Source organism: Rana temporaria, chromosome 2, assembly GCF_905171775.1.
Source record: "Rana temporaria chromosome 2, aRanTem1.1, whole genome shotgun sequence".
In the NCBI taxonomy this organism is placed as follows: domain Eukaryota; kingdom Metazoa; phylum Chordata; class Amphibia; order Anura; family Ranidae; genus Rana; species Rana temporaria.
In genome coordinates, this window is record NC_053490.1 from 410,121,977 (window position 1) to 410,134,296 (window position 12,320).

General features: G+C 37.9%; 1 protein-coding gene across 4 annotated transcripts in view; it reads left to right on the plus strand.

The window, feature by feature from the left end:
- NLGN4X (neuroligin 4 X-linked) overlaps nucleotides 1-12,320 on the plus strand; it is a 405,179-nt gene that overhangs the window by 157,693 nt on the left and 235,166 nt on the right. The gene's annotated exons all lie outside the window — the stretch shown is intronic.

Consider the following 12,320-nt stretch of genomic DNA (forward strand, 5'->3'; position numbering starts at 1 on the left):
GTATGTGTGTGTATATGCATTTATGTCTATGGCTTACAAAATAGTTACTTCTATTTTTACACAAATCATATCATGTGGATTTTACATTTCTTTCCCAAAGTGCCTGTATTTGCAAAACCTTGCTCAAATCACTTATGAATTAATTTTATACAGCTAAATATAGATTCAATAATAAAGTTAAAATACTGCAGTATTACTGCTTAGACCAGCAACCATAGTGATTGTCTAACGCCTAAAGCAGGGTATCTGAAATCCTTGTACCAACTGCCCCATTAGATGTTTTTTAGATTCCTCCAACTATGGCATTCTTTTCAGGCCCAGTTCCCATGTCCTATTAACCTCACTTTCCATACTATTGAGAGTTTATTAATCTATGAACATATAGGTAAAACTCTTTTCTACCTTTATCTTCATTGTTTAAATTTTAATACCTCCAGAGTTACCCAGCACTTTCATATCCCTTTATTAATATTGGCTATAGATAAGTACAGTTGAAGTTCCTTTTTGAGTCTATTACTTATCCCACAGACAAGCTCTGATTTATAATTTGAGAAATATTGCTTATCTATGATTAATGCAGCCACACCACTCTACACACTTGCCTATCTGGGACACAATTGTCCTACAAAATGTAAAAACATATGAGTGGCTTGGGTTGAGGTGAGGGAGCTGACACTGTAGGCTATAGCTGTATATGCTGATACTATTGATCTAAAGGGTTTTTGCTTATGGCTTTTTTTTTCAGCAGTTTATACATAGAAGAAGGGTCCAATAACCCCCATTCTTCTTTGTCACTTCTCTTCCCTCCCTTATTCTTTTTCCCTTTTCTTCCTTCTATTCCCCTCTTTTTCCCTCCCTCTCTTCTACCCTTACCTGGTTGCCTATTTTACTATATGGGGGTGGATGCCTATTGTTAATTGCTCTTTTTGTACTCTTTTTTTCTTGTAAATGAATGTAACAATACAATTTTAAAATCTAACTTCTGGAACTATGTGCATGATTATACTCTACTTTACTACTATGTAAGTGGTGTAAATTGACTGGGACAAACTATATTATATTCTTTGTACCATTATCTTGTTCTCTTTTGAAATAGAGAGCCACAGCTGTTAGTTGTGTTTTTCCAAAACACAATAAACCTTTCTGAAACTGAACATCGTCAAGTTCATCGTCTGCATGAATGGGTTGCCTTTTAGAACGTGTGTACTGCTGTGTGTTCAACAGAAGACAATCTAATGACCAGCTTCTGGTGAGCAGTCATGCTGGAAAACCAGCATTTGATCAGTGCTTGCAGCCAATTGCTGCTGCAGTGATCTGTGTATTCTGATGGAGGAAGGAGAGGGTGCCCACTTTTCAGAATGCAATAGAACAGGAGCGGAGAATCCTGCATCACACATTATTTGTGTTGATGCATGGATCTGTCGGGTTTCTTTCCCTTCAATCTGCTTGAACAAAAAAAACTGAATGTGTATACCCAGCTTTATGCAATCTCCATTTTAGATACTTTCACCAGACCGAATATTTTTTATTAACAGTTACAGAAAACATCTCATTCCATACTTAATTTATTGTTTTATTTGTGGCTTGATATATAAGACCCCTTTTACACTGGAGCCGCGGCAGCATTAGTGCTAAAGCGCAGCTTGTTTTAGCTGCGCTTTAGCACTGTTTAAAAGTCCAGTTTTGCGGTGCTTTCAATGAGCAGGGGCATTTTGGGAGCGCTGTATACAGCGCTCCCAAACCGCCCCAAAGATGCTGCTTGCGTGACTTTTTCTAGCATCCCTCAAGCACACCGCCCGGGTGTGAAAGCACCAATTGCAGAGAATGGGAGGCAGTTTTCAGGCACTTTAAATGCGCTATTTCTAGTGCTAAAACACTTGAAAACTGCCTTTGTGCGAAAGGGGTCTAAATATGTTTTTTTTATTATCATTTTTATTAGAATCTTCAGTTTTAACTTAAATTAAAAAAAAAACATGTTACAATTTACTTAAATAATATTGCTGGTGTTGTATTAAATGTCCTACATTTTCAGTAAATATTTAATACACGTGAGAACTAACTTTGTATAACTGTTCAGTTAGCTACATTTTTTTTTTTTACAATTCCTTTATCTGAAAATGTGAGGCTGTAAGTGCCCATCTGATTACATAAAAGTAAAAGGACAGATTTATTTTTCAGAACTCAAGATAAGAACAATAAAAACAGCAAGGGGTAAGCAAAGGCTGGAAATTGTTGTCCATACAATCTGATTAAACACATTACATATCCTTACATGACAGATCCCTGACAGAATAAACTTGGTTGCTATGGAGACAGACTGTGAAATTTGCTTTTCATGTCAAAGGTCTGAATGTGACTCTTTGAGTTATATTCACATTACCAGTTTATGTTGAAAAATACATTATAAAAAATGTTCATGTGTTATAGCATGTTGTAAATGTCAGTTTTTCTTTTTTGACTATAAATTAATTACCAAATTACAACCTTGCATACACTATTTCTACACATATAATAATAATAATAGAAAGCTACAATGTGTAATATAAACACAAGTTTAATTTAATCAATCTCATTTTTTTTTCTTCTGTTATAATCAAACATTTTTGTTTAGTAGTAATTGGTATATGAGAGAGTTTCTTTATACTTTCTTTCTTACCTTCCAGATTTTTTTTTTTTTAATCAAAGGATGGCAAGTTCTATTATGTCAGTCATAGAACTGTCAGTAATAGAAGAGGAGTTATTTTCCCACATTTGTGCAATACTGAAAATCCATTTGAAAGGCATGTCATTCACCACAGCAAGCATTTTTAAGAGGGATTAAAATAACATAATTACTAATGAGTTGCTTGGGAAACGAGAAAAAAAAAGTGTTTTCTATAACACTGAAAACTGATTTCAAGGATTTATTTTTTATTCTAAAAGTATTGATCATAAACTGTAACATTAGTCATACTGAGAAGCAAATAGTTTGTAAAGATTGTTTTTAATAATTAAATCACAACAAAAGGTGTGGCTGAAAGCTTAATCTAGATAGATAGATAGATAGATAGATAGATAGATAGATAGATAGATAGATAGATAGATAGATAGATAGATAGATAGATAGATAGAAAAAAAGATAGGTAGCGTATTTGTCTTTAATTAAGATGTGTGATGTGATTTCACACTAACAATGATTGACTTTTCACAAAAGAAAAAACTTATGCCTCGTACACACGATTGGTTTTCCTGACGGGCAAAAGTCCGCCGGGAAAACCGAGGGGAAATCTGAGAACCTGCTTGGTTGCTTTTCCCCATGTACACACGATCGTTTTTTCCCGACAGGAAAACTGCCATGAGAGCTTTGGCTGGGAAAACCGGCTGTGTGTATGCTCCACTGCAGGCACAAGGCTGGTTTTCCCAAAAGCAAACATGGCAGTTTTCCTATCTGGAAAACCGATCGTGTGTACGAGGCATTCGTTTTACTAATTGAGCTACTTAGCTCAAATATGCATTAACAAAAAACATTTTTACACTTATTTAAAGGTTATCTTTGAGGGTTTGTATTTAAGCTACGTTATTGATTTAAAGCGGAGCTCCCACTAAATTTAGAAATATATTCTATATATGTGTCTCATGAGGCAATCACGTTGCATAAGTCAGTCCACTTACTGTATTTAAATTAGCCACCTATCTCCCGAATAAACTTATAAAGACACTTTATAAAAATGTTCTCCTCGGTTCTCATTTTGCTTGTGGGTATGTGAAGCCCACAAGCATTTACTTCCTGGATACGTTGATGATGAATTACCATCATGCACCGTCCTATCCCGCCCCATTCTCGCGCATGCGCTTTCTGGTCATCAGAGCAGCGCCGATAACCTCTGGTGTTGCTATTGCAATCGCGGCGTTGTAGTAAGCACCCGCCCCATTGTAATGGCAATGAAAAAAAAACATAAACAGTGTAAGCAGCCGGAAGATATGATGGGATAGGAGATAGAAGAGGGCATCAGCATCACTTCCGCTTCCGAAATACCGTGATAACTCACAGCAAGCCTCCGCATTGACTCCTGGCAATGACAAAAGCTCCCAGGAAACACTGTAGTAAAAGGAAATGATGCACTGCCCGCACAGTACCCGCAGATAACAGAGACCGGAAGGAGGTGACAAAGGACAAGAACACAGGTGCAGTCAACAAAAAAAAATTGCAATCATAGCTTCTATGGTATTGACGTGAAGTGTCAAAATAGGGTGGAGCTCCGCTTTAACTTTGTATTTGAGATTTTTACATTTTTGTGTATTTGTTCATTGTTTTTGTACTGTTGGTTTTAAAAAAAATGAGGCTAATAAGGGTCCATTTCTGTTAAACCCAAACTAGTCCAGTTTAGCTGGAAAAGCACTCATAACACTTAGGAGCTATTTACAGCCCACTGCACTCATACCAACTTTTACACATTTTACCAAAATCTCATTAGGTTGGTATAAATTGATGTCAATTCTCCTGTAAACCACACATGTTTTAATGCAAAACTTCTTGGTATGTCATTTTGTAAACAATAAAATGTAAAACACTTGCAAAGAAACAGCATAGGAGGAATGTTGTCAAGGACAGTTTTAACATTCTTTATGAACAGTGGAAGTAGGAGATTGGAGAGGATGCAAAATGTTAATCTGTGCTTAATCCCTGACCTTTCTCATTTGAATCTCTATGCTGCACAAACAAGGAAGCGAAGAGATTGCTGACTGATTATTACAATCTCACTCCAGCAAGAAGGAAACTTTGCTCTAATAAATTGCAGAAACTTGGGATAGCAATTTTATCACCTAGATCATAAAATCACCTTGATTTGCTTTAAAGCTTTTAGAGTGAATGTATATTTCAGCTTATAATTCTATTGGATAATGTAATCTCTTTTATACTCTGTGAGACAGGAAAGAAAATAAGGCTCTGTAAAGTAGTTATTTAGCTAAAGAGCTGGCATATGCATGCCCAGAATTAATTAGAAATGTCTGCACATCTTAAATAATGGCTTGACTGTAGTGCACTATGCCCTTCCAAATTACCTCTGGCAAAGGAAACAGAAGTGAATCCATGTGGAATATCTCCATCTTCTGACATTAGTAGAGGGAAACATGATTCATTTCTGCAGAGCTCCCTTGGAAATTATACCTGCAAAGTCATATGATGGCATTTATATATTTGCTTTCTATTTTCTAATTTGTTTAATGTGCTCTTAGTTTCACTAATGTGAAAAACAAAACATATGCTATAACCAGAAAATAGAGTTAAAAGAATACTTTTAGTGGCTGTGCACTTTTCCACAGTGCTGGTGATTAATCTGGCTACCAAAGGGAAGTAGAGCACAAAGCATTACTCAAGGAAGTTTCCTGTAGGCTCAATACATCATATTTTTCCCTATTACTGACTTACCATGCCTTACTGCATATCTGTGTGTATTTTGCCTTCTTCATCGAGGAGCAGAGCTTTGCTTACTCTTGTCAGAACTGCCTCCAGGTCCTCAGGTACAGCTTGTTCTCCAACATGTCCTCCAAAGAGGTGAAAGGCACATACTGGACAGTCGCCAAAACCTCCATTTCCCTATTCATTTAATTGACACAACAGTCCAATAATATACGTTGTACATCCGATTGAAAACCCCGATAGTAACAGCAGGTTACTTCTGCTGTGCATAAAGAACTTCCATTAAGGCTGTGACACTAGGACTTTTTTCTCTCAGTCTTAAATCCACAGGGAGACCATACCTGTATACCTCTTAAAACAACTGACTCTTTTAACTCAACCCCACCGCCACTGGTGACCCGAATGTCCTGGATCACTAAAGCACATTACAAAGTTGGGCCAGATAAGGGTACATGAATGCAATGAAGAGTCAGTAAGTGCTGAAGGTTCAAAGATAGAAACATAGTTTCCTCACTGGCCATCTCCCAGCCACAACCCATGACTACATTAATATAAGCAAATTTTTTTTGTTAGCTCAGGTAGAAATACACACATTTTTTAAATAGAATTATGAGGAATAAATGCAAATACAGACATTTATTAATACATATTTGTAATCATCCTTTCAAAGATTAGAAGACACAATCAGATCTGATATTTTCTCAAACCAAACTTTTAGGCCCCGTACACACGACCGGATCTATCCGCTGGGATTTATCCGCGGATCAGTTCCAGCGGATAGATCCGGTCGTGTGTAGGCCCGAGCGGACATTTTCCAGCGGATAAAAATCCAGCCGACGGATTCCCAGCGGATACAAATTTTGTAGCATGCTACAAAATCTATCCGCTGGAATCCTGTCCTTTGGACTTATCCGGTCATCTGTACAGACTCACCGGATAAGTCCGTCCGCTCCCCATCCCTCGCATGCGTCGGAATGATTCGACGCATGCGTGGAAGTATTTACCTTCCAGCGATGGCGCGACACGTGACCGCGGATGTTTTCCGCGCGGATTTTGATCTGATGGTGTGTACAGCCATCAGATAAAAATCCGCCAGAGGATTTATCCACTGGAAACGGTCCGGCGGACCGTTTCCAGCGGAAATCCTCTCGTGTGTACAAGGCCTTACACTTTAGTCATTCACAAAGCTTTTTTTTTTTAGCAATGCAGAATAAAGCAGTACATTTCAGATAAGCACAAACTAAATAAACTCAGGTAAAGACATATGGATGATGAAAGAGTGGCTAGAGAGAATAAAAATGTGATGCCCAAAGCATATGCTTTTTGGCTTTTCCAACACCTTCTGGGCATAGTAGTAACTTAGCTAAAATACATGATCTCAATCATACCTCAGCATCTCTGAGGTATTTATTTTTCTCCCAAAGAGCTAGATGTTAAGAAGGTTGAAAAAGGGCACATGTTAAAGAAGAACCTCACATGAAGATAGAAAGGCCTGTTAAATCATTCAGGTGACCTTGTGCATATAGCACTGGTTTTCATTGAATTTAATGTTGTTGTTTGCTGTTTTTATTATTCCCATTGCTGACTGTAAGTCTGTCCCATGCAGAAGCCCAAATTATTGGTGTTCTTGTGGGGAAGGTACATGCAATACTGAAACAACAACCTCGACTCAGTTCTGCTCCCACAACCTACCACACACTCCACTCCATTCTGCAGCCATGCATACTCTGCTACTGTTAAAAGACTGAGCAAGCAATCTAATGAAGTCACCAGATAATTCAGAGGAGATTAGTACAGTAGTAGCAGTCAATATGTGTTGTGTAAATTATAGTTGCTGGAAAGCAGTACCATCATTCACAAAAATACAAGCCAACACCAGCACATGTTGGCAGCTACTAAACTAGTCTACAAATGTAGGGGCTGTCAGCATGTGCTATTGTTAGCTTGTGTTTTGGTGAATGACTAGTGTCACGTTCATGCTTCTGTTATTTACAGCACATAAGCCACAACTACTACTGTAGTAATCTCCTCTACACTAGCTGGTGGCTGTGAGAGCTCAAGGGCTCAGGCTTTTAATTAAAGCAGAGGAGACATGACTGCAGGGGCGGGGGGATGGGGGTTATAGGAGGTTATGTACTCAACCTTTAATTTGTAGAAATTAAGCAAATGAAGTACACGGATGCATGGTAGTTTAAACTGCAGAAGTTTTTTCTGCAACATTCAGAGAAAGCATATGGGCTCTGTGTTCTCCGTGTCTGCACCACCCCTCTTCTTTGTCGAGTCAGTCAGAAGCATATCTCATTTGTCCAGCATTGGCAAATAGCATTAAAGTGGTAATAAACCTATCATGTTAATTTTCTGCCATCTCAAGCAGTGTAAAGCATTAAACTGGTTGCTCTGTGCAGAATCCTTCCTACCTTCTTTTTTTCTTGTTTATGTGAAATCTGTCCTTTTTTTGCAATTACACCGTTGGTGCATGCACTTGTTCCAAAATAGAAGAAAGAAAATCCTAAAAAATAAAAATGAATGCACCAATCACATTTAACCACTTCCATACAGGGCATTTTCACCCCCTTCCTGCCCAGACCAATTTTTAGTTTTCAACACTGTCGCACTTTGAATGACAATTGTGCGGTCGTGCAACGTGGCTCCCAAACAACATTGACGCCCTTTTTTCCCACAAATAGAGCTTTCTTTTGGTGGTATTTGATCACCTCTGCGTTTTTAATTTTTTGCGCTATAAACAAAAGAAGAGCGACAATTTTGAAAAAAACACAATATCTTTTACTTTTTGATTTAATAAATATTATAATTAAAAAAAAAAAAAAAATCCTCAGTTACGTATACTTCTACATATTTTTGGCAAAGAAAAAAAATTACAATACGCGTATTTAATTGGTTTTCGCAAAAGTTCTAGCATCTACAAAATAGGGAATAGAATTATGGCATTTTTTTTTACTAGTAATGTCGGCGATCTGCGATTTTTTTTATTGTGGCCATGACATTGCGGCGGACACTTTTGACATGTTTTTGGGACCATTCACATTTACACAGCGATTAGTGCTATAAAACTGCAGGGAAGGGGTTAACACTAGGGGGCGCTGAAGGGGTTAAATATGTATTCTAAGGTGTGTTCTAACTGTAGGGGGAGGAGGACTCACAAGGGGAGGATATTGATGTGTGTTCCTCTGTACTGGGAACACACATCTGTCTCCTCACCGCTGACAGGACATGGATCTGTGTGTTTACACACACAGATCCATGGTCCTGCCGTTATTTCGGGCAATTGCGGGTGCCCGGCGAACATCGCAGCCGCCGGGTACGTGCACCGGGTCCCGAGCAATGCGGCGGGGGTGCGCTTGCATCGCCGGTGGGGCGCGCGCGCCACCTAGCTGCCCGAGAAGGCTAGGACGTCATATGACGTCCAGTCTGAGGGACGGAGGGTTCTCCCCGACGTCATTTTACAATGACTCGGTAGGGAACGGGTTAAAAACTGGTGTGCTGCAATATAATAAATGTCTGTTTTTGGGTTTAATACTGCTCTAAATAGCGGTGGAAAGGAGTGGCTATCCAACAATTCTCCTTGGAGCCAATTTTAACAGGGACAAATGTTATGTGCACAGTGTCCACTGGGGCAACAATCTTTATTTACTTATAGTTAAACATCTTCTATAAAGTTCATTATTTTACAGGTTCTGGAATTTTACAGACAAAACAAAATCTTCTCACATCTTCCATGTCTCAACATCCCCTTTAGGACCAACCTTATTTTTTCTGCCTTCAATCACAAACAGGGATGAATTCATATCACTGCAAAATTGCCAGTTGCACTGTTCACACAATTTTATACAATTGTTGGAGTGTTATGGGGAGAACATATATATATATATATATATATATATATATATATATATATATATATATATATATATATATATATATATATATATATATATATATATATTGGTTAGGTTAGTCTATTTCATTCTGTGAAAAAAAAATTGTAAAACAATGACATGGATTTCAAGGAAAAGAAACAGTCCAGAGAATCTAAAAGTCCATTGCTCGCTTAACTACTTGCTGATCTGCCACAGTACATATGCTGAGGTACAGGCACAATAACGTACATGTATGTCATGTACCTTTCTTCAGGTTTAGGAACATGCTGTGTCCAACCCGCCACCCCCCATGATCACTGTGTGGGATTGTGGATCCTGATACTTGGGGTCCAGGGGCCCAGTGATCATGTAATTGCTATGCAAAAACTCAGTAAAAAAAGGTAAAAGAGGGAATAAAATAAAAAAGTAAAAACAAATGTTTTTCTTTGCATACAGTCACCAGTCAGTGTCCCTGACCACAGCAGCCATATGATGATGCTATACTGGGCTGGTGACAGAAGGTATTAAAAAAAGAAATTCACAAAAAAATAAAAAAATAAACAGTGGTGATCAAATACAATCAAAGAGAGCACTAAGTGTGTAAATATATTTATATATATATATATATATATATATATATATATATATATATATATATATATATATATATATATATATATACAGTATTGCTTATTCAAGCAATTGCCACTTAAAGTAGCGCAGTGCTGAATATCAAAAAGTTGTCCTGGTCATAAAGAGGTAAAACCTTCCGGAGCTGAGGTGGTTAAAAAAACACCAAAATTAAACCATTTCCCCTTATCCATAAGAAAAAGTTAAATTTTAATAACTTCTCCTGAATTGTGGTCATAAAAAAGGCTCAATTTCTCTCATACCTATTAAAAAAACTGTTTGAAAGTTTGATCATGTAACAATGTAAAAAACAACCTTTACCTCTTTACATAGAAAGTTGATTTATACCTAAATATAAACTGCAAAGTTGTGCAAATAATATCCAAGTATTCATTAATGTAACAGCCTGAGACAAAAAAAAATTGAATCGACTGTCCTACCATACAGTGATTTGTATAAATAAATATATACTGTAAAAAATTATCTCAGTAAAGCCCTGTACACATGATCAATTTGTCTGATGAAAGTGGACCGATGGACCGTTTTCATCAGACAAACCGATCGTGTGTGGGCCCCATTGGTTTGTTTTCCATCGTGAAAAAAAAATAGAACATGTTTTAAAATTTTCCTATGGATAAAAAACCGATAGAATAAAACGATCATCTGTGTGGAAGTCCATCAGTCAAAAATCCATGCATGCTCAGAATCAAGTTGACGCATGCTCGGAAGCATTGAACTTAATTTTTCTCAGCACGTCGTAGTGTTTTACGTCACCGCGTTTGGACACGGATGGGTTTTTGACAGATGGTGTGTAGGCAAGACTGATGAAAGTCAGCTTCATCGGATATCCGACGAAAGAATCCATTGGATTAGATTCCATCAGGTATCCGATCGTGTGTACAGGGCTTAATTCTTCAGGCAAATTAAACAGGCACATAAAATACATCCTTTCCAAAATGTTTTACCCTCAAACATTGCATAGTGTCTGACACCCACAGATGACAACTTAATCTAGGAGTAGATAAAGACCAGTTGTGGTGGATTTGTTTTCATCAGTAGTAGCTGTGGGTATAAAGATGTATACAAAATCTAATTGTGCATTTTTTTTGCAGTTTATAGAAAAGTCCAATAGTAAGATTTTGTCTGTATGTCCGAACATCTTAAATGTTTGTGGACAACTGTAAACTTATAACCTATGTGTTGATTTACTGGATCATTTCATTTTCAATAATTTCATGAACCAACTTGGTAATTGAAACAAGTCAAGTGATTCCATTTAAATTTGTTTAGCTGAATATGCTTGAGTAATTTAACCTATTAATATTCAAAGAAAGCTTACTAAATTGTTTTATTTAGTTTTCTCTAATTGATTTTTCTGAACTCCAGTGAATTTCACACAAAAGCTTATGCATGAAAATGTGTTTTGAAACATTAAACAACAAAGTGTGACGAGATAAAACATTGATTTATCTTCATTTTAAATTTGATGGTTGTTCTAGTTTATCTATACATGCTGAGGCTGAACACGCTATTCATGTGGAACTAAACAAATAAGGAGCATACGAAAAAAAAACACACACTTAGGCCCAGATTCTCAAAGGACTTACGACGGCGCAGCGCCATGTACGCCGTCGTAAGTCCTAATCTGACCCGTCGTATCTATGCGTCTGATTCTTAGAATCAGTTACGCATAGATATCCATTAGATCCAACAGGCGTAAGTCTCTTACGCCGTCGGATCTAAACTGCATTTTTTTTGACTGCCAGGTGGCGCCTCCATCGAATTCCACGTCGAGTATGCAAATTAGCTAGATACGCGAATTCCCGAACGTACGCGCGGCCGACGCAGTAAAGTTACGATGTTTACATTAGGCTTTTCCGGGCGTAAAGTTGCCCCTGCTATATGAGGCGCAGCCAATGTTAAGTATGGCCATCATTCCCGCATCGAAATTTGAGAAAGTTACGTCGCTTGCGTAAGTCGTCCGTGAATGGGGCTGGACGTCATTTACGTTCACGTCGAAACCAATGACGTCCTTGCGGCGTACTTTGGAGTGATGCACACTGGGAAATTCCACAGACGGCGCATGCGCCGTTCCGCAAAAACGTCAATCACGTTGGGTCACAGTAGTTTTGCATAAAACACGCCCCCCTGATCCAAATTTGAATTAGGCGGGCTTACGCCGGCCGATTTATGCTACCCCGCCGCAACTTACGGAGCAAGTGCTTTGAGAATACAGCACTTGCCCGTGTAAGTTGCAGAGGCGTAATGTAAATCAGATACGTTACGCCCGCACAATTTTATGCAGCTCTACGTGAATCCGGGCCTTAGATTTTTAAGTTGAGTTATTTACATAAACAAAAAAAACTTTATGGGTCTTACAGTATGTGTACAAGGGAATTTGAAAACAAAAT